The sequence below is a fragment of the Tamandua tetradactyla genome, chromosome 23, assembly GCF_023851605.1.
Source record: "Tamandua tetradactyla isolate mTamTet1 chromosome 23, mTamTet1.pri, whole genome shotgun sequence".
In the NCBI taxonomy this organism is placed as follows: Eukaryota; Metazoa; Chordata; class Mammalia; order Pilosa; family Myrmecophagidae; genus Tamandua; species Tamandua tetradactyla.
The window spans coordinates 48,905,387-48,925,977 of record NC_135349.1 but is presented as its reverse complement, the minus strand read 5'-3'; the positions used below and the strand labels follow the sequence as shown (position 1 = coordinate 48,925,977).

The 20,591-nt window shown below is 45.8% G+C and overlaps 1 long non-coding RNA gene across 1 annotated transcript in view; it reads right to left on the bottom strand.

Annotated features, from left to right (window-relative positions):
* Nucleotides 1–2,191: 2,191 nt before the first annotated feature.
* Nucleotides 2,192–20,591, bottom strand: part of LOC143666805 (uncharacterized) — a 55,156-nt gene continuing 36,756 nt past the window's right edge. Inside the window, exon 3 of the long non-coding RNA XR_013167736.1 lies at nt 2,192–2,318. This is a non-coding gene — a long non-coding RNA (uncharacterized LOC143666805). The remainder of the gene's footprint in view (nt 2,319–20,591) is intronic.

Here is a 20,591-nt window from a genome sequence, read left to right as displayed (position 1 = left end):
GCCCTCCTCTTCGACTATCCTTGAACCAGTCACAAGACAGTGATCAAGAAAGAGAATCTGTTGATTCCAGGTCTGGGTCATGTTTTGTCCCTGAGGCTGAGAAGAAGAGCCTGGGACCGTCCTAATGCAACCAGAAAGATAGGGAGTGAGGGGTAGTTCCCCAAGGAAAACTGACTTGCTGTCATCAGGAAAAGGTGAGGGTTAATGATGTCCAACCTTAAGAAATGCCCTTCGCAGAGGGCTCTCTACATTCCTAAATCTAGCAGAAAGACTCAGTGCTCCCAGGGATCAAGACCCCACTGGGGAGCCTCTCCCCATCCCCAGCCCTGGCCCACCAGCTTCCCTGGGCTCTGCTTCCTGTCCCACACCTGGCAGGACAAGATGAGGAATTGGGAAGTGGCTCCTGGTGAGGCAGGAGGCAGACAGCCTCTGCTTGTTCCCATAACAAATGGGCACCTGTCAAAGAGGCACTTAGAAAAAGACGTGGCCCCTGCAGGTCTCTCGCTTGTAGACTTTAAAAATTTCCGCTGTGCCCTGGTATGGCTATTAGTTGATATTATTATTATCTTTCATTGAGATGGATGGGAATACTAATTGCTCCTTTCCCACGAATCTCTCCATAGTCATCCTTATCTTTAGACAAATAACAACCCAAGGACAAATGATTGACTCTCAACATTTAACACTCATTTGTTAAATGGAAAAGGAAAAAAGTGACAAGGCTGAAATTCTACAACTGAGCTTCCTGTGCCAACCTGCCTGCCATGGGAAACCCCTCCACCATCCCCTCTCTCCACACCTCTCCAAGACACCACACTTCTGACCGTCCTTTCTTCCCTATTCTCTCATGTCAGTGGTCATATCATTGGTATCTTGGGGACAGAGAGGGAGAGAAATCTCTTTTGGAACAAAGCTTGGCATAGTGGAAGGAGAGGAGCCCATAAGTCAAACACACTAGACTTTCCTTAGCTGTGTGACCTTGAGGTAGTTACCAATCGCTCCAAGCTGCCTTAATGTTGTAGAAATAAATGAAGATCACCCAAATGAGAGAAAGCAAGGGCTATTGTTAAGAGCTTGCAAGGGAGTCAGAAAAAAGCTCTAGGAGAAAACTTTAAAGTGTAAAAAAGGGGGAAGGCTGCAGGCATGCCTCCATCCAAAGCTGTTCATGGTGAAGCTGGAGGTGGGCTAACCAGAAATGGAGCATCCCATGTGGTTGGTTAGGGAAGCATATTTGGCCTTCTCTGTTGGTCCTAAGTTGGTTGCATGGGCAAACACTGGGGAAGCCAGAGTCACTGGCCAAGTCCTGACCGTTTAGTGCTGGTTGCTGCAGAGGTGGTGGGTCAGAATCCATTTATCTATGTGGTCCTTGTCACTGACCATTTATATATTCAATCTCTCCATTGAATATGAAATGGAGAGATTGAATATGAAAAATCCAGAAATGCTCCTAGGAGTGGTAAAGCGAGAAGGACTGCTGTCATTATCTTAATTACTAGTGTCCGTCAGGTGAGGGGGAGAGGTGGGGTGGCCGGGGAGGGGGAGGAAGAGAGGGGAGGTGGTAAGGCCAGAGGAGAGGGGAGGAGAGCATCTTGCCCCAGTCTCAGCTTGCTTTGAGGACGCATGAAGAACTGGTCCAGAGTTCTGTAAACATCCAGACTCTTGCTTTTCTACCCACCACCCCCACTCCTGGTCTTGGCTCATGATTTGACTCCTGGCTGCTCAGTGCAGGCAGCTGCCTAGCAAAGCCGCCCCCATGCCTCCCTTCCCTCCCACCGGAGGAGGGGCCGCTGGGTTTCCATGGCCAAACTTTCCTAATTACCTTCACAGCGGGCCAGGCCAGTGCTCGGGTCCCCAGCTGACTCTCCTGAAAAAGAGAAATTGCCACTGGATGTGGGCCCCAAGCAGGGAGCGGGCCGGCGATTGGCCAGAAATAATTGGGTTGTTGTCTGGGTCTCCGGAATGGGCTGTTCAGGAACATTAGCTGAGACCTTCAGTGTCTCGCCGGGCTGGGCTGGGCTGTGCAGACGGACAGAATGAGCCGGCCGAGGGGGTGGGGAGCGGGGGCGCAGGAGCTCCGCTGGGCCCTGGTGGGCGGTGGGGGCAGGATGGAGCCACCAGCCCTTCTGGGAACCAGGGCCTCCTTTCGGGGTTCCTTCTCCCGAGAGCCCCCTCCCCTGCAGACTGCCTTTGCCACTGGCCTTTTTGGAGGGTGGAGGGCAGAGCACAGCGCTTCAGGACGCTTCGGATCACCTTAGATCCTTTCCCAGTCTGCTGCTTCATCCACTTCGCCTTCATCCAGTGAGCCTCAGTTTGCTGGTCTGTAAAATGGAAACAATAATGCTACCTTGCTGCTTTTGCTCAAGGGTTAAGGGAGGTGACGTATAATGCACGTGCCTGAATGTGGCAAGTGTTCAACAGATATTGTTCCCTCCATCCCCTACTCTTGCCGGGGCCATTCCAGAAATGCTTCTTCTTGGTCGCAGACCGAACCAAAACCACGCGAACCCTCGGACTCTGCCTGGCCCCCTCCCTTCCCGATGCTCTACCACCAGGCTTCCCCTCTTTCTTGCCTCCTATCTCCTCCTGAAGCCTCTGAATGGATTCTCAGTAAGGTCCCATTATGAAAAGAGCTCCTGGTTTAGGTATTGGCATGCACCAGGCAAGGTGTTGCACGTTTTACAGGCGTTATCCCACATCTGTGCCACGAGGCGAGGGTTGTTCATGTCCGCATTTTAAAGATAAGGAAACAGAGGCTCGAACCCTTTCCCAAAGTTGCCCCATTGGTAAATGGCAGAGCTGGGCTTCAAACCCCTGAGCGATCTGACACCAGCACCCCATTCAAGGTTCATAATGACCTAGAAAAGCGGGAACTCCACTTTCTCCACCACACCCATTTCACAGGAGGAGAAATCAAGGCCCAGCTGGATAAAGTGACTCGCCCGATATCAAAAGCCACTAAACAGTAAATGTTATGGGTTGAATTGTATCCCCATCGACCCAAAAAATGCACCGAATTCTTAACACCCAGTACCTGGGAACATGGCCTTGTTTGGAAACAAGGTCTTTGCTGGTATAATCCAGTTAAGATGATGTTGTATCGAATGAGGGTGGGCCCTAATTCAATATGTCTGGTGTCCTTATAAGAAAAGAGATACACAGAGAGAACTGTACATGAGGATGGAGAGGTGTGTACAGGGAGAAGTCACCGTGTTGAGACAGAAATGGAGGTTGGAGCGGTGCAGCCACAAGCCAAGGAGTGCCTGACACCACCAGAAGCCAGAAGAGGCCAAGAAGGACCCTTTCTAGAGCCTTCAGAGGGGGCATGGCCCTGCCGACACCTCAATTTCAGATTTCCAGCCTCCAGAACCATGAGGGAATAGATTTCTGCTATTTTAAACCCACCCGGTTTGTGGTACTTTGCTACGGCAGCCCTAGGAAAATGATGCAGTAAGTAAAACCGGAGACTTCCTTTGATCAATGGAATTTAATCGGAGGCCTGGATGCAAGGAATAAGGACACGGGGTCACGATACAGCCATTTCCTATCAGCTCAACCTCTCCCTTAGGGGATGCAAATCCAGTTAGCCTAGAACCTCACTGCTGGATGCAAACGAAGCTGGAGCCTCATTTCTAACTCTGGAATTAAATTGTTCAACCTTGAGAGTTGGATGGGAGAATTGATAGTTGACGGTGATCTTGCTGGTGCTTGTCGCATATTCCCTGATGAGTGATGACGTGGAGCTGGCAGATGAAGCCACCTCCTCTGGGCATCGACAGCAAAGACCCCAGGCAGTAAAAAAGAAGCACTTTCCGAGCTGTCAGTCAAACCACCATTCTGTCTTCTTGCACAAATGCTCTTTCCTAGCCCAGGTCCTGAGATGCGTAGGTCCTAAGTTGCATGAAGAGATGTCATGGTGGTTATGACCTCTTGCCTCCTTGACATACAGTCCCGGAGCCCAGGCTCTGCCACTACAAAGCAGTCTTGGGCCAGTGACTTTACCCACCCTAGGATGAGCACTCTCATCTGGAAAATGGGACAAGAACAGCGCCTCCCACACTGTGCTGTTGTGAATATCTAATGGAATGCTGGGTTTCAAGCCTGTGGCCTGGTGCTCAGCCCTTCATGAGAATTCCAGGAATAGTTGCTTAAAAGGCCAGGAGCTGCAGCACACAGAGAGAAGAGCCCAGCAATGGAAGAACGGGAGGGCGTGGAAAAAAGCATTGCCTTCTTCACACAGAGACACATGGGGCCAGGGAATCGGGAAGAGCTGACTCCTTTCTGGCTGTGCAATTGTTGAGTCCAATCCCAGCGGCTATTAGCCTCATGGTCATTAAAGCGTTCTCATGAAGATGTCATGAGGCCTTATATCAAGGAAATGATGGATAACGCCCTCTCTTTAAGATGGGATTCATGCAGCACAGCGTAAGAGAACTCAGAGCACCAGTATCTACCCTGGCATTGACAAGGGCATCATTTCTCAGAAGGCATCAGACAACTTCCACCTGCCCTGCCTGGGCCACCACACGCATGCTGCCAGGAAGCAAAGATTGTTGAATCATAAATAAACCCATTGCTCTGAGGGGTGAAAAATAAAACTGTCCTTGTGTGAAATTCAGCCATATATCCAAGGGATTAAGAAATCTATATGAAAAACGTAATTATTTAGTCCAGAAAAATACAGTTTTGAATCTTTGACATCACCACCAAAGATAAAATGAATGTTTACATATTTTATTTCTTTCCATCCATGACAAACCAGTGACACTTACCCAAACACCCAAGATACTCAGAGGTTAAACTCCACAACAACCTAGCAGAACTTACACTGCTTTGGGTATTGAAGTTATCTTTTATCCTATAAGCCTAAAGTCTGTCACGGTCACACTTAACTGTGTGTCACGCCTTGATCCCATTTTAATGAGAGAATCTGTGTGCTGAATACCAAGTCAACAGACTGCAAAAATTCACATCATTTGTACCATATATGCCATTGTTTTTCCAGATTCAAAATTTACTTCTGAAATAAACTGCTATTTCAATCTAAAAATAAAGCCTTGTATGTAAAGTACCCAGCCCAGACCAAGGATTCAGGAAACGTCTGGGGACCTTTCCTTCTTTGCAGCTGCATCAGTTTCCTTGTGTTCAGCAGGAGATCACTGATGACTTGCCATTGTCCCCACTGATGGACCATCTGGAAAACCTTAAGACGTTGTTGCCGCTTCCTCCTTGAAGCGTTCTCTCCTCTCTATTCCCCTTCCCGCCCTCCTCCATACTGCTTATGTACCACCCACATCCCACTCCTGGCCACCCTCCCTGTCCCACCAAAACCACTAGGCTTTCTTGAGGCTCAGGTCCCATCCTTTCCCATTGGTTCATGTTCTCTCTATTAAACTCAACTCAGCCACCCTCTCCCTAGAGCAGTCTTGGAGGCTCCTGCAAGATGAAGAGCAAAGCTTCTTCAACATGGCTTAACTATGCCCCAGCGAGCCTTGCCTGGAGTGTCATCCCTCCCGTGTTCCCCCTGATTTCCTTCCGTAGCCCCCAATCCTGTCAAGCCTGGGGAGAGGCTCCTTTTCTACTCTGAGCCTCCAAAGTGCTTCTCTCCCACTGGAAGAGGACTTCGTGCCTGCTCAACCAGTGCATGTTGGTCCCAATGTGGGAGTGTTGGAGCGGGTTTGCAGAGCAAACCAATGTCAACGAATCAGAGCCCGCAATGACTCTAATTGCCCCACACACACATACACCCCTCCATCCTCAAACACCACAGCTGGCTCAAATGTTGTATTTCCCAAAATGGTTCTGTGCAGGTCCAGTTTTCAACAAGAAGGAAATTCAGAAAAGCAGAGCCCAAGTGACAGGGTCCCACTATTAACCTGAGAACAAGGTGAAGTTACAAACCAATGCAGCCTGAGCTACAACATGGGAAAAAAATCAGAAAATGGGGTGCAAAATGGGTTAGGCCAAAGGTCCATGGAAAAGTCAAGGTTACACCAGCATGAGAGCTTGTCATGCACAGCTTCTCTTACTTCCCCTTCCATGGCATCAAGCAAGTGGCTTGAAAGCGGCCATAGTAGAAGTGTTTACATCATAGCAATTGGCAAACACTACAGATCAGAGTGTTACTTGGTTTTGTTTTTAGGGAGTTGGTTGTTAAACATTTACCAGCATACCTCTGGGGGAAAGGCAGAGTTACGTGGTGAACCAGATGGACTGAAAAACCCTTAGTAAGCTATTGAACCTTGTCGAGCCTCTGTTTTATAATGGGTAATAAGGGATGAGTCACCTTCGAGGGATCCATTCAGATTAAATGCTCTTGTGGTTTAGAGTCCTCAGTACATGGAAGCCCTCTAATAGTTATGACATCCGCCCTCCAGGTGCCATTGAAAGGTGGGTAGAAGCTTCTTTTTCTGAGATCCCCTTGCAGCCATGCCTGGACAGCTTAAAAGAGACATTCAGAGCAGAGCATGCAGCTCAGAAGCAAAGTGAAATTGATTACATATCTATTTATATTTGGTTTCAGTTGTGCTAAAGTCAAGAAGAAAATTTTTACAACTTCTCATGTTTGCCAACTTACTTTTTGAGTGTTTGTTAAAGAGATGGACTTCAAAAAGCCGAGTCATTCTAGGAGGATTTTTTGATAATTGACTTTTCCTCCTTCAGATGTTCAAAGAGGATTTCTGCCGCCATCAAGATAGAGATAAAAAGGAAGTCAAGTGTTTCTGTGCCAAGCCCAGCCTGCCTTGTGAGCAGAGAGGTTATAAGGAGAAGATCGCTGCCCCCGAGTAAAGCTAATCCATCGTTTTCATGTGCAACCTTTACAAATTGTGCCTGGGTGCCCAAGTTTGACTCCCTCTCTCTAGCAGTCTCTGAAAACAAATACAAAGTCTTTCAAGTTCACTCGAAGTCATTATAGCACTTTCCAGAACTGGATCAATTGCCATAACCTGTGTGGGTGTATGAACTATGAAATTCCAAGCACCCTCATGGAGCACAGGGTTGGTAAATCAGCAGAAATTGATTACAAACGCTTTAGAAAAGCGGCCCCTCGTGTATTCAGAGCCTTGACCACAAACAGCAAAATATTATTTATGAGATTTTATTTGATGAAATTGTCTTGTCCGCTAGTGCTGCTTCACTTGGAAACGGCGCTCATCTTGCCATTTAACGAATAACCATGGGGGTTGAGCTTACCAGGTCGTGACTGAGGAAATCAAAAACAACCCGATTGTTCGGATAGATCCAATGTCCATTTCGCATCACAATGAAGATGAGACTTCTGTCTTTCCAAAGGAGCTCACCATGGCTTCTCTTCCCTGGCCACCATGGGTCATATGTTCAGAGCAGGATATTATTTAGAGTCTTTGGGGGTAGGGGGGATTTTTTTGTCCCGCTCACTGCTCCCTTCTCATACCCTATCCCTTGTTCCCTCCCTTTCCCACTTATTGTCTTTTGGATCCTCTTTCTGAGCCAAGTTTATTATGAACCAGGATCTCTGTCCCCTAAAATGTCGGTGGTCCTAATGTGGTCCTCGCTTACCTTGTCAGTTTCTCGGTTTATGTTCTGATATATCTCAAGGCAAGATAATAAGCTCAAGCTTGTGTTCTTTGGGAGGGGAGAAACAAAGAAACAAGGGAGGAAAAAAACCCGACATTAGTGTGCTGACGCCTCTTAGGATGTCTGAGCTGGCTCACGATAAGGAAACCTCTAGAAAGGGGCCCTGCTCTTTGACTCACTCACCCCTCAACCTTTCCTCAAGCCTTCAGCGAGGGCACCTAGCTGACGCTAGAGAAATCAAATTCCTCCTCTGGAAAGCTACATTTGGAAGACGGAGACTTAAGGACTCTGTCACTGAGCTAAGTCACAGCACTCTGCAAAGGAGCATCATGGCTTCTTGAGCTCACATCCCCCAAACAACACTGGTTCTGGCCCTTTTTGATACCTGACTATCCAATATTTTGGGGTGTTCCTTAAGCTACCCTTGTACTTTCCCAATAAATTCCCACTCTTTTTTTTATTACCCCAAGTTAGCCACAGTCTATTTGTATTGCTTGCAAACAAGAGAGCTACAATGAACACAAGAAAATTCAGAGAAAGGAAAAACAATCAAACCAGACTGATGAACAGGACCAGTGATTTCCCGCCGGCTTGTGCTCTGCATGAGGTGAGTGGGAAGAGTCTGTGCTTTGAAATCAGACCTCAGTTTGGATTCTGGCTCAGCTGCTTGTTCACTGAATACTTTAGGGTGAGTTTTCTCATGTCTCTGTGTCTCGATGTCCTCACCTGTAAAATGGGACTAAAACCCCAAAGTCTGGGGGCTGTTTGGGGGCACAGAGTAGGGACTCGAGGATTTCCCTCCAATGGGAAGCCTGAGATGGAGTTGGGCTTGCCCTCCCCGCAGCCCTGCTGGAGCCAGGGAGGTGGTGGCAACGGCAGGGAAGAAGTTGGAGTAGCGCGGACCCCGAAGGAAAGGCGCAGGTTAAGGTCACCCCCAATCATCTCATACCAGGGCTCACTCCCGGGATACCCAGGCCTCTGCTGAATATACCCCCAACACTGAGGAGGGGAGTGCATTGCCCCAGCCCCCAGGTATCCCTTGCAAATGGGAATGTGGGCACCTCCCAGCAAGAACAGGAAGGAGGAGGAAGAAGAACTGGGGGGATGGGTCCCAGATGGCACCCAAAGCCCCCCATCATGACCCGTAGCCTGCGTTTCTAGCGTCCCCATCACTCCAACACCCCAACACTCCTCCAATGCCCAGCGCCCCAGCAAAGTCAGTGGGTAAGAGTCGACTTTGTTTTCCACCAACCCATGGACATTCTCCTCCCACCAACACTCTGAGGTTTGGACATGAAAGCATTGTGCCAAGTGAAAGGAGCCAGACACAAAAGGCCACAGGTGCGTGGTTCCGCTCAGGTGAAATGTCCAGAGCAGGCAAAACCAGACAGACAGACCAGTGGCTGCGTGGGGCAGGGCGGCGGGAAATGGCGAGGGCCCGCCCAACAGGCATGGGGTTCCCTATTGGGATGATGAGATGTTCTCGGACTAGAGATGACAGATGCCTATCTCGGTGAACATACTAAAAAACACTGAATTGTACACTTTAAAAGGGTGGTTTTATGATATATGAATTATATCTCAACTTGAAACTAGAAGGAAAACAGTGGGAAATGGGAAATGAGAGGAAGGGGAAATGGAGGAAAGGAAGCACTGGACTTAGCGGCGTCAGGAAGACGGCGAGGTGGGGATGAGGTGTGATCTCCAAGACCAGCCTCCTGGGTTTGGGTCCCGGCCCCGCCACCTGCAGCCACGCCGTCCCGGGCACGTCCTCCCACCTCTTTTGGCCTCACTCCCCTGGAGGCATTGTAAGGTACAGTTTGGGGATGGTTACAAGGATTAACTAGATAATCTGTATAAAGTGCCTAACATAGTCCTCGGCACCAAGTCAGGGCTCAGTAGATATTTCCGTCTAAGAATGGAGGAAAAAATAAGTTAGAGGGAGAAGAGAGTAAAGGAAGACACGAGGCAGTGCGAAGAGGAGAAGGAGCAGGAGGGGCCGGGGGAGGCAGAGGAGCAAGGTGGGGTGGTTGTCCTCCTCAAGGAGGCATTATGGGTTGGATGGTGTCCCCCCCACCCCAACAAAAGACACGTTCAAGTCCCAAGCCTGGTCTTATGAATGTAACCCAATTTGGAAATAAGGTCTTTGAACTGATCCGTTAAGATGAGGCCAAACTGGAGGAGGCTGGGCCTGATAAGAAGGGAACGTTTGGACAGAGACACAGACGGTCACAGGAGAAGGCCACATGGAGATGGCCGAGGGCCGGGACGCACCCACCAGCCAGCCGAGAAACATGCCGGCAAAGCCCGGGAGCTGGAAGAGCCAAGGAAGGGTTGCTCTCGACACACTCCAGCGGCAGCAGGGCCTGCGTCCACCTCGACGCCAGCCTCCCCGCCTGCAGGGCTCCGAGACTTCATGCCTGCTGTTTTAAGCCACCCTGTGCATGGCACTTGGTTACGGCGGCCACGGGACGCTAAGACAGGTCTGGGAAGGACGGCCGCCCAGAGGGAGGGCAGAGGTGCACGGGGGGTCGGGGTGGGGAGGGCTCCAGGCCGGTCCTCGGCACCGTTCTCTCCATGCCCCCCCCCCCCCCCATGAAGTCCTCAGCGTGCCCCTGGCCTAGAAACAGCTGTGGTGACGCTTCGGCATCAGACTGCATGCCCGCAAAGCCCGGCGAGGCGGGGAGGAAGCCAGGGGAGCAGCGCTTACCGAGCTTCCTGCTGCATGCCCAACACTGGGCGCGTCCGTGTGCAGGAGCTTGGCGGCAGCTGCCCCAGGAGGCCCGCGGTGCGGCACTGCCACCCCATCCTGGGAGGAGGCAGCTGGGGTGCAGGAAAGGCCGAAGGGCGGCCCCACTTCCCTCCCCTGTCCACCCGACAGCATTTCAGAGTCCCTGCCCTGTGCCGGGTCACCTCGCCAGGCTTGTGGGCACGGCAAGGAAAAGACAGCGTGGCTTATGTGCTCCTGGAGGAGGAAAGCCAAGGAAGAGGACATAAACCCAGCAACAGAAGGAGCACAGATTGCGGAAATCATGGGGAAAGAAGGAGCATGTGAGGCAGAGCGGCAAAGCAGGGGCACTGCTTTTGCCAGTGGGCTGTCTGAGGTCAGTGACCTCAGGGGAGGAGATCAGAAGTGTGGAAAGGAGCCCAGCGTGCGAGAGGGTGGGCAGAGGGGCAGGGCCGGCGAGTGCAAAGGCCCTGAGGTAGGCCAGCTCACCTCATGTCATGGATTGAACTGCATTCCCCGAAAAGGTGCCTCGAAGTCCTAATACCTAGGTCCTCAGAATATGACCTTATTTGGAAATAGGGTCAGCAAGGAGGGAATTAGGCAAGATGTGTCCATGGTGGAGAAGGGTAAGCCCTTAAGCCAACATGACCAGTGTCATTGCTACTGGACAAAAGTCATGGATTCTTTTGCCCAGTGAGCTCAGTAACCAATCCCTAAGAAACCAGGTTTCAAAGAGAGAAAAGGTTTATTACTAGGCACATAGTAGGAGAGCAGATGGCCTACTGAACCAAAACCTATCTCCTCGAGTTTAGAGGTTCAAAGCTTTTAAGGATTTTCGCAAGGGAAAATGAACTCATTACAATTTCAAATAGTAAGTTCTAAGCAGAAAAGGATACAGCGTTACCATCATTTCAATAGGAGAACATAACCGGAAAGGAGGGCAGGCAGAGCGATCATTTCAGTACTAAAGGCGTAGGCTGAAAGGAAGGGAGACAAGTCATCTTTCAACAGCAGAGCCCAGCTGATACGATTTACAAATGTCAGGGACTGAAGCTAGCTAAGGGCTGAGTTCAAATCCTTCAGCAGCATTGGGGCCTTTGCCCTACAAGATAAAAGGAGTAACAGCTTGTACAGTCACAGAGGCACAAGATAAGGGCTTTTACAATCAGTTCAGATATCCAGGCAGCTGAAATATAGTTTAGGGATTGCAGCTGTTCCCCTCTGTCTGTTCCAATACATCAGAAAGCAAAACGAAACATCTACATAATGAGTCAGTAATCAAAATCATCCCTTAAATCCTAATTTTTCAGTTACATCCTTATAAGAGGAGGAAACTTGGACACTGTAAGAGTAGAATTAAGTTTCGCTTTCACACAAAAAGGCACAGAATGGGAAAAACAAAACTCACTAAAGGAAGGGCTACAAAACCTGCTCAGACTGGGCTCACAGGCAGGGAAGGAGAGGGCCTCGGACTTAAGCCTAGAATTGGTGCCAGATCCTTATATGGGTAAAAACAAGTTTAAATAAGTAACGGCCAGGGTCACTGGGGTGTGAAGTATAACCAAAAGTGGGAACTTTCAGTGGGAAATTTGAATTAGTTAGGCTACTCGGATAGGCTGTAACCTCTGGAGCATCCAATCAGCGGAGACGCAGGGGCAGGACCTGTGTGTCAAGCTTAGGGTGTAAATCCTGTGGCATTCTGTCACCGGGCAGGCCCGCCACCACGTTTTTGTGGCACGCCCATTCTTGCACGATGGTGAATAAATTCTTTTGTTCTCCACAGCCAAGTGAGCATTTATTGTCTTTCAGGTACAACTTTCTTTCTAAGAGACACTGAGAAGGGAAAAGCAAAACCACAAATTAAATTAAATTTATTTATTTATAATGAGAAAAAAAAACTAAAATAACAAAATACATTTAAAATAAAAGCAACTTGAACCGAGAGGCAGCAGGGAGGATGCCATGCGACCACAGAAGCAGAGCATGCCGGAGTGGCCGGAGGCTGGGAGAGGTCAGGGAGGACTCGCCCTCTATAGGTCTCAGAGGCAGCATGGCCCTGCTGACACCTTGATTTCAGAGGATAAATTTCTGCAGTTGGCAGCTCCCCAGTTTTTGGTTACTTTGTTTAGCAACCTGGCAAACTAAGACACCCTGCATGATAAACATACTCAAACGTCCAATCAATGTCCCTTCCTGGATTAAACACCAGCAAGGGCAGTGTTTGCAGATTGCCCAGTCTAGCCCCTCATCGATGGATGTGCAGTGGCCCCAGGGAAGGAGCGTCCACACAGTCTCCAAGATCCAGGTAACTTACATTCTCATCAGTTGCACGCAACCCTGTCAGGGTGGCCTGTCCTTGTAGCCAGTGCAGTGTTCGAGTCTTACAACTGATGCCTCATAAATTTGCCTCGTTGGCCCTTATCTCAAGGGTCCTCCCAGCTTCCCTCCAGGGAGGCCTGTCTCCACTCTCTGTATCCCCCGCGCCAGGCTTAGAGGAGGTGAGTTCATGAGGAAACTGTGCCATTGGCTCTTCTGTGCTTGCAGAGTGAGGTGGCATGGAAAAGTGGGAAAGCCCCAGCTTTGGTGTCAGGGAGACCCAGACTCAAGCCCCAACACTATCTGCTGGTGCCTGTGTAATTTGGGGCTCATTGCTTAGCCAAGCCCCATCCCCTAGTCTGAGAAATGGGTCTCGTGCTGAATCCCCGTGGCTTCCTTGTGAGCAGAAAATGAGATAATGTTGGCAAAGCAACAGGCCTACGCTACGGTAAGTTAAAAATAATAATAATAGACTTCCGGGTCAAGATGGCGGCTTAACAAGGTGCACATTTTAGTTCGTCCTCCAGAACAACTACTAAATAACCAGGAACAGTACAGAACAGCTCCCGGAGCCACAATAGTGACCAGACACACAGTGTACCCCAGTCTGGACCAGCTGGACCGGCTGCGAGCACCACCCAGAACCGTGAGTTCCCAAAGCTATGGCGGCCAGTGCCCCTCCCCCACAGGCCACTTCCCAGAGGGGAAAGGAAAGGACTTTACCAGCAGCAGGGACTGGGCACAATCAACGCCAATTGTGGAACTAATTAACAAATTCTGACTACTAAAAATAGGCCCCCAGCTTAGGTGAACCTGATCAAAGCGGAGGTTGCTCATTTTTGCCCCGGCGAAAAGGAGGCAGGACTGACAGAAAAAGGGGGGAAAAAAGAAGAAGGAAACAGAGGTTTTTGTGGCTGTGTATCTACAAAGGCTTGACTGCCTCTGGATATAGTGGCAGGACTTTTCAGGCTGCAACTGCCCCAGGCATAGGCAGAAGTGAGCTCTTTGGGGGGCTTGTCTGGAGCCTGTGCCTTCCCCAGGTGAGGGGTGAAGCCCCACCCAGGTGGAATCCCTCCATCAAGGAATTCAGACACCAGGGCTTGGTAATTTGAAGCCATTAAAACCAGCCTACAACCTCTCCTCTGTCTCCACCACGCCCCCAGCAGGGAGAGTCTGCCAAAGTTAAAGGTACCACATCATCTTATGCTGGTGGGACCTGTAGTCAGACAAGCGCCACATACTAGGCAGGATAAGAAAAACAGAGTCCAGAGACTTCACAGGAAAGTCTTTCAACCTGCTGGGTCTCACCCTAAGGGAAAACCGACGCAGGTGACTCTTTCCTCCTGATAGGAGGCCAGTTTGGTCTGGGAAAATCTGGCTGGGGTCTATAATATCTAAGTAGACCTGCCTAAGTGTGTGTGGGGAGGGGGGAAGGCACCACACAAGCAGGGCAAGAAACAAGAAAACAAGAACTGAAAAATTCTCCTCTGTTAAACAAAACTTAAGCTAAAGGTCCAGATAAAGCTGAACAGAATGTCAAAGAACAGATAGACAACAAATTCATCCAGCAAGAAAACCCTAGATAAAAGAAGCAAAAGCAATCTCCAGAATAAACTAATTAAGGTAACTAAATGCCTAGACGCCAGCAAAAAAATAACAAATCACACTAGGAAAATTGAAGATATGGCCCAGTCAAAGGAACAAACCAACAATTCAAATGACATACAGGAGCTGAAACAATTAATTCAGAATGTACAAACAGACATGGAAAACCTCATCAAAAACAAAATCAATGAATTGAGGGAGGATATAAAGAAGGCAAGGAAAGAACAAAAAGAAGAAACTGAAAGTCTGAAAAAACAAATCACAGAACTTATGGGAATGAAATACATGGTAGAAGAGATGAAAAAAACAATGGAAACCTACAATGGTAGATTTCGAGAGACAGAACATAGGATTTCAAAACCGGAGGACGGAACATCTGAAATCCGACAAGAAACAGAAACTATAGGGAAAAAAATGGGAAAATATGAGCAGGGACTCAGGGAATTGAATGATAATATGAAGCACACAAATATACGTGTTGTGGGTGTCCCAGAAGGAGAAGAGAAGGGAAAAGGAGGAGAAAAACTAATGGAGGAAATTATCACTGAAAATTTCCCAACTCTTATGAAAGACTTACAATTACAGATCCAAGAAGTACAGCATACCCCAAAGAGAATAGATCCAAATAGACATACTCCAAGACATTTAATAATCAGAATGTCAGAGGTCAAAGAAAAAGAGAGGATCTTGAAAGCAGCAAGAGAAAATTAATCCATCACATACAAGGGAAGCCCAGTAACACTATGCGCAGATCTCTCAGCAGAAACCATGGAGGCGAGAAGACAGTGGGATAATGTATTTAAATTATTAAAAGAGAAAAACTGCCAACCAAGAATTCTATATCCAGCAAAATTGTCTTTCAAAAATGAGGGAGAAATTAAAACATTTTCAGACAAAAAAATCACTGAGAGAATTTGTGACCAAGAGACCAGCTCTACAAGAAATACTAAAGGGAACACTAGAGACAGATACGAAGACAGAAGAGAGAAGTGTGGAGAAGAGTGTAGAAAGGAAGTCTATGAGTAAAGGTAAAAAGAAGGAAAATTAGATATGACATATAAAATCCAGAAGGCAAAATAGTAGAAGAAAGTACTACCCATGCAGTAATAACACTGAATTTTAATGGATTAAACTCTCCAATCAAAAGACATAGTCTGGCAGAATGGATTAAAAAACAGGACCCATCTATATGCTGTCTCTACTCAAATGACACAAGGCCAAGGACACAAATGGACATTTACACACCAGTGTGTATAGCAGCATTATTAACAATTACCAAGACATGGAAACAGCCAAAATGTCCATCAACAGACAGCTGGCTAAACAAACTGTGGCATTTACATAAGATGGAATATTATGCAGCTGTAAGACAGAATAAAGTTATGAAGTATGTAACAACATGAATGGACCTTAAGGACATTATGCTGAGTGAGATTAGCCAGAAACAAAAGGACAAATACTGTATGGTCTCACTGATATGAACTGACATTAGTGAATAAACTTGGAATATCTCCTTGGTAGCAGAGACCATCAGGAGATAGAAATAGGGTAAGATATTGGGTAATTGGAACTGAAGGGATACAGATTGTGCAACAGGACTGAATATAAAAACTCAGAAATGGACAGCACAATTTTATCTAACTGTAATATAATTATGTTAAAACACTGAATGAAGCTGCATGTGAGAATGATAGAGGGAGGAGGGCTGGGGACATAAATGAAATAACAAAGAAAGATAGACGATAAAGATTGAGATGGTATAATCTAGGAATGCCTAGAGTGTATAATGATAGTGAGTAAATGTACAAATTTAAAAAATGTTTTTGCATGAGGAAGAACAAAAGAATGTCATTACTGCAGTGTGCTGAAAATAGATGGTACTTAATATTTTAAAATTTCAACTAATGTGTGAGACTAAAGCAAGAAATGTTTATTTGGTACAAATCCATACTTTGACTAGCGCATCTCCTAATATAACTTATTAGACAGTTGATTGAACACCTTAAGTACATGGAACTTTGTATAGGACATGAGATTTTGTTGGTTTGTCCAGGTGATGCCCTGATGAATCCCAGAGTGATTTGATCAGTGAGTGGAAAAGTATTTGCAAAGTCCCCTTTGGGGAATGGTGAGAACCGGGGAAAACTCAACTTCCCCAAGTTGAATTTTTTTTTTTATTAATTAAAAAAAATTAACTAACACAACATTTAGAAATCATTCCATTCTACATATGCAATCAGTAATTCTTAATATCATCACATAGATGTATGATCATCATTTCTTAGTACATATGCATCGATTTAGAAAAAGAAATAGCAAGACAACAGAAAAAGAAATAAAATGATAATATAGAGAAAAAATAAAAATAAAAATAAAAAATACAAAAATATGTAAGAAAAAAAACTATAGCTCAGATGCAGCTTCATTCAGTGTTTTAACATAATTACATTACAATTAGGTAGTATTGTGCTGCCCATTTTTTTTTTTTTTTAGAAATCATACCATTCTACATACGCAATCAGTAATTCTTAACATCATCACTTAGATGCATGATCATCGTTTCTTAGTACATTTGCATCGGTTTAGAAGAACTAGCAATATAACCGAAAAAGATATAGAATGTTAATATAGAGAAAAAAATAAAAGTAATAATAGTAAGAACAAAACAAAACAAAACAAAACAAAAACCTATAGCTCGGATACAGCTTCGTTCAGTGTTTTAACATGATTATTTTACAATTAGGTATTATTGTGCTGTCCATTTTTGAGTTTTTGTATCTAGTCCTATTGCACAATCTGTATCCCATCAGCTTCGATTACCCATTATCTTACCCTGTTTCTAACTCCTGCTGAACTCTGTTACCAATGACATATTCCAAGTTTATTCTCGAGTGTCGATTCACATCATTGGGACCATACAGTATTTGTCTTTTAGTTTTTGGCTAGACTCACTCAGCATAATGTTCTCTAGGTCCATCCATGTTATTACATGTTTCATAAGTTTATCCTGCCTTAAAGCTGCATAATATTCCATCGTATGTATATACCACAGTTTGTTTAGCCACTCGTCTGTTGATGGACATTTTGGCTGTTTCCATCTCTTTGCAATTGTAAATAACGCTGCTATAAACATTGGTGTGCAAATGTCCGTTTGAGTTTTTGCCCTTAATTCCTTTGAGTAGATTCCCAGCACCAAGTTGAATTTTTGATATTCTCACAAGCAGTGTGGACAGCCAAAGCTATAGGCTGAGCCCCCAGTCTTGGGGTTTGTTCATATGAAACTTAACCCCACAGGGGATAGGTCAAGCCTACTTAAAATTAAGCCTAAGAGTCACCCCCAAGAGAACCTCTTTTTGTTGCTCAGATGTGGCCTCTCTCTCCAGCCAATACAGCGAGCAGACTTACCACCCTCCCCCGTCTACGTGGGACATGACTACCAGAGGTGTGTATCTTCCTGGCAACGTGGGACAGAAATCCCAGAATGAGCTGAGATTTAGCATCAAGGGATTGAGAAAAACCCTAGAATGAGCTGAGACCCAGCATCAAGGGACTGAGAAAACCTTCTGGACCAAAAGGGGGAAGAGTGAAATGAGACAAAGTGTCAATGGCTGAGAGATTCCAAACAGAGTCGAGAGGTTATCCTGGAGGTTATTCTTATGCATTAATTAGATATCACCTTGTTATCCAAGATGTAATGGAGAGGCTGGAGGGAACTGCCTGAAAATGTAGAGCTGTGTTCCAGTAGCCATGTTTCTTGATGATGAATGATATAGCTTTCACAATGTGACTGTGTGATTGTGAAAACCTTGTGTCTGATGCTCCTTTTATCTACCTTGTCAACAGGTGAGAGAAACATATGGAATAAAAATAAATAATAGGGGGAACAAAAGTTAAAATAGATTTAGTTTGAAATGCTAGTGATCAATGAAAGGGATCAGTAAGGGGTATGGCCTGTAAAATTTTTTTTTTCTATTTGTTTTATTTTTCTGTTGTCATTTTATTTCTTTTTCTGAATTGATGCTAATGTTCTGAGAAATGATCTTGATGATGAATATGCAACTATGTGATGATATTGTGAATTGCTGAGTGTATGTGTTGGAAATGTTTGTTTCTTGTAATTTTTTTTAATTAATAAAAAATTTTTTAAAAAGATGTAATGGAGAGGCTGGAGGGAACTGTCTGAAAATGTAGAGCTGTGTTCCAGTAGCCATGTTTCTTGAGGATGATTGAGTAATGATACAGCTGTCACAGTGTGACTGTGTGATTGGGAAAACCTTGTGTCTGATGCTCCTTTTATCTACCTTGTCAACAAACAAGTAGAACATATGGAATAAAAATAAATAATAGGGGGAACAAATGTTAAAATAAATTTAGTTTGAAATGCTAGTGATAAATGAGGGTGAAGGGTAAGGGGTATGGTATGTATAATCTTTTTTTTTCTGTTATTGTTTTATTTCTTTTTCTGTTGTCTTTTTATTTCTTTTTCTGAATTGATGCAAATGTTCTAAGAAATGATGAATATGCAACTATGTGATGATATTGATATACATGTAGAACAGAATTATATGTTAATGTTTTTGTTTGTTTGTTCTTAATTTTTTTAATTAATAAATAAATTTAAAATAATAATAATAATAACAACATTGTGGGATTGACAGTGCCTTCCTGACCAAAAGGGGGAAAAGAAATGTAACAAAATAAGAGAGCGCAAATAGAGTTTAGGCTACCCTGGAGGCTACTCTTATGCAAGCTTCAGCTAGATATTGCTAATTGCCATGGTTTACCAAACCCCAACCAACTTCATTCCTTTTAACCCTAAAAAATATCTAGGGCTCTGAGATTCTACAAGAGTTTCCTGCACTAAGTTTACTTTTCAGAGACCTATAACCTCCAAATGGTCCCTAGGCTAGATAAGTCCTAAAACCCAGAGGGGCCAGCCTCTCCAGAACATCAACTAGTTCCATCCCCTTATCCCATGTTATCGACAGCCCCTTCCAGCATGAACTAGTTAGAATGCACATAGTTCAAACACCCCTAAAGAGTGGGAGGAAAGGTCAGAGGAGAAGGAGAAGTTATAACAGAAGATAGGACTTAACAAATGAACATGACTGCTGAATCACTATATTGCTATTTCTTTTAGTCTCCAGTGTTTTGGAGCAGCTAGAAGGAAAAACCTGAAACTTATAGAACTGTAACCCATACTAAACTTTGAAATCTGTTCCATAACTACTTGTTAAAGTGTACTTTGAAATTAAAAAAGAAAAAATCCAAAAAGAAATGAGCTCCCAAGCCATAAGAAGACACAGAGGAAACTTGAATGCATATTGCAAAGTGAAAAAAGCCAGTCTGAAAAGCCTGCAAGCTAAAAGATCCCAACCAGACGACATTCTGGAAAAGGCAAAACTATACAGAAAGAAAAAGATCAGAGGTTGCCTAGGGTTTGCCGGGGGGAGGGGGATGAATAGGTGGAACACAGGGCATTTTTAGGGCAGGGAAATAATTCTGTGGGGGATACATGGCATGATGCGTTTGTCAAAACCCTTAGAACTGTACAAAACAAAGGGCAAACCCTCCTGCTGAAGGGAGATTTTAGTTAATAATGATGTATCCATATTGGTCCTTCAATTGTAGCAAAGATATTACACACATGCAAGGTGTTAATAATAAGGGAAACTGGGGGGGCAGGATATGGGGGAACTATACTTTCTGTGCATTTTTTCTGTAAATTTACAAGTGCTCTAAAAATAGGTGTGTTTTTTTTTTTATCATGGCATTGTGAATGTTTTTAACCAACGTACTCTGAGCACTTTACTCTGTGCCTGCACCAGGCTTTTCACTTTGGGGGCCTCTTTTAATCCTCGCATCCAGAGGAACTAATCTTGTCTCCACTTGGCAGCTAAGGAAAGGAATGCTCAGAGAGGTTAAGTAACTTGTGTGCGGTCACACAGCTGTAAACAGTTAATAAACAGGGTCTGACTCCAAATCCGCCCACCCTGTCTGCTCCTAGTAAGTGGAGGGGAAGGAGGGGTGGGCTACGTGCTGTTTTCAGCAAATGATCTCTTTCCTTTCCCCATCACCTTGACGACATCAGCCGAGCCGGGACTGCTGTCTGCTGGCCCTTTCCGACATGCATTTGTTCTGTGTGAGCACACACACACATGCACGCTTTCTCTTTTGAAGGGATTCATAAATTCCAGTAAAAGAGAAGGATTCAATTCACTTTCATTCTCTTCCCCCCACCCCGCCCTGCCCCATGCTGTGCTAGTTAATAGGCATCGGCGCTCTCTGCTCCTGCCCTGCTCCCCCAAACGCGGGAAGCTGTCCCAAAGCCTCCAACAACACATCCCCCACCCTCCCTCTCACACCGCGGGGGGTACCTCCTGGAAGC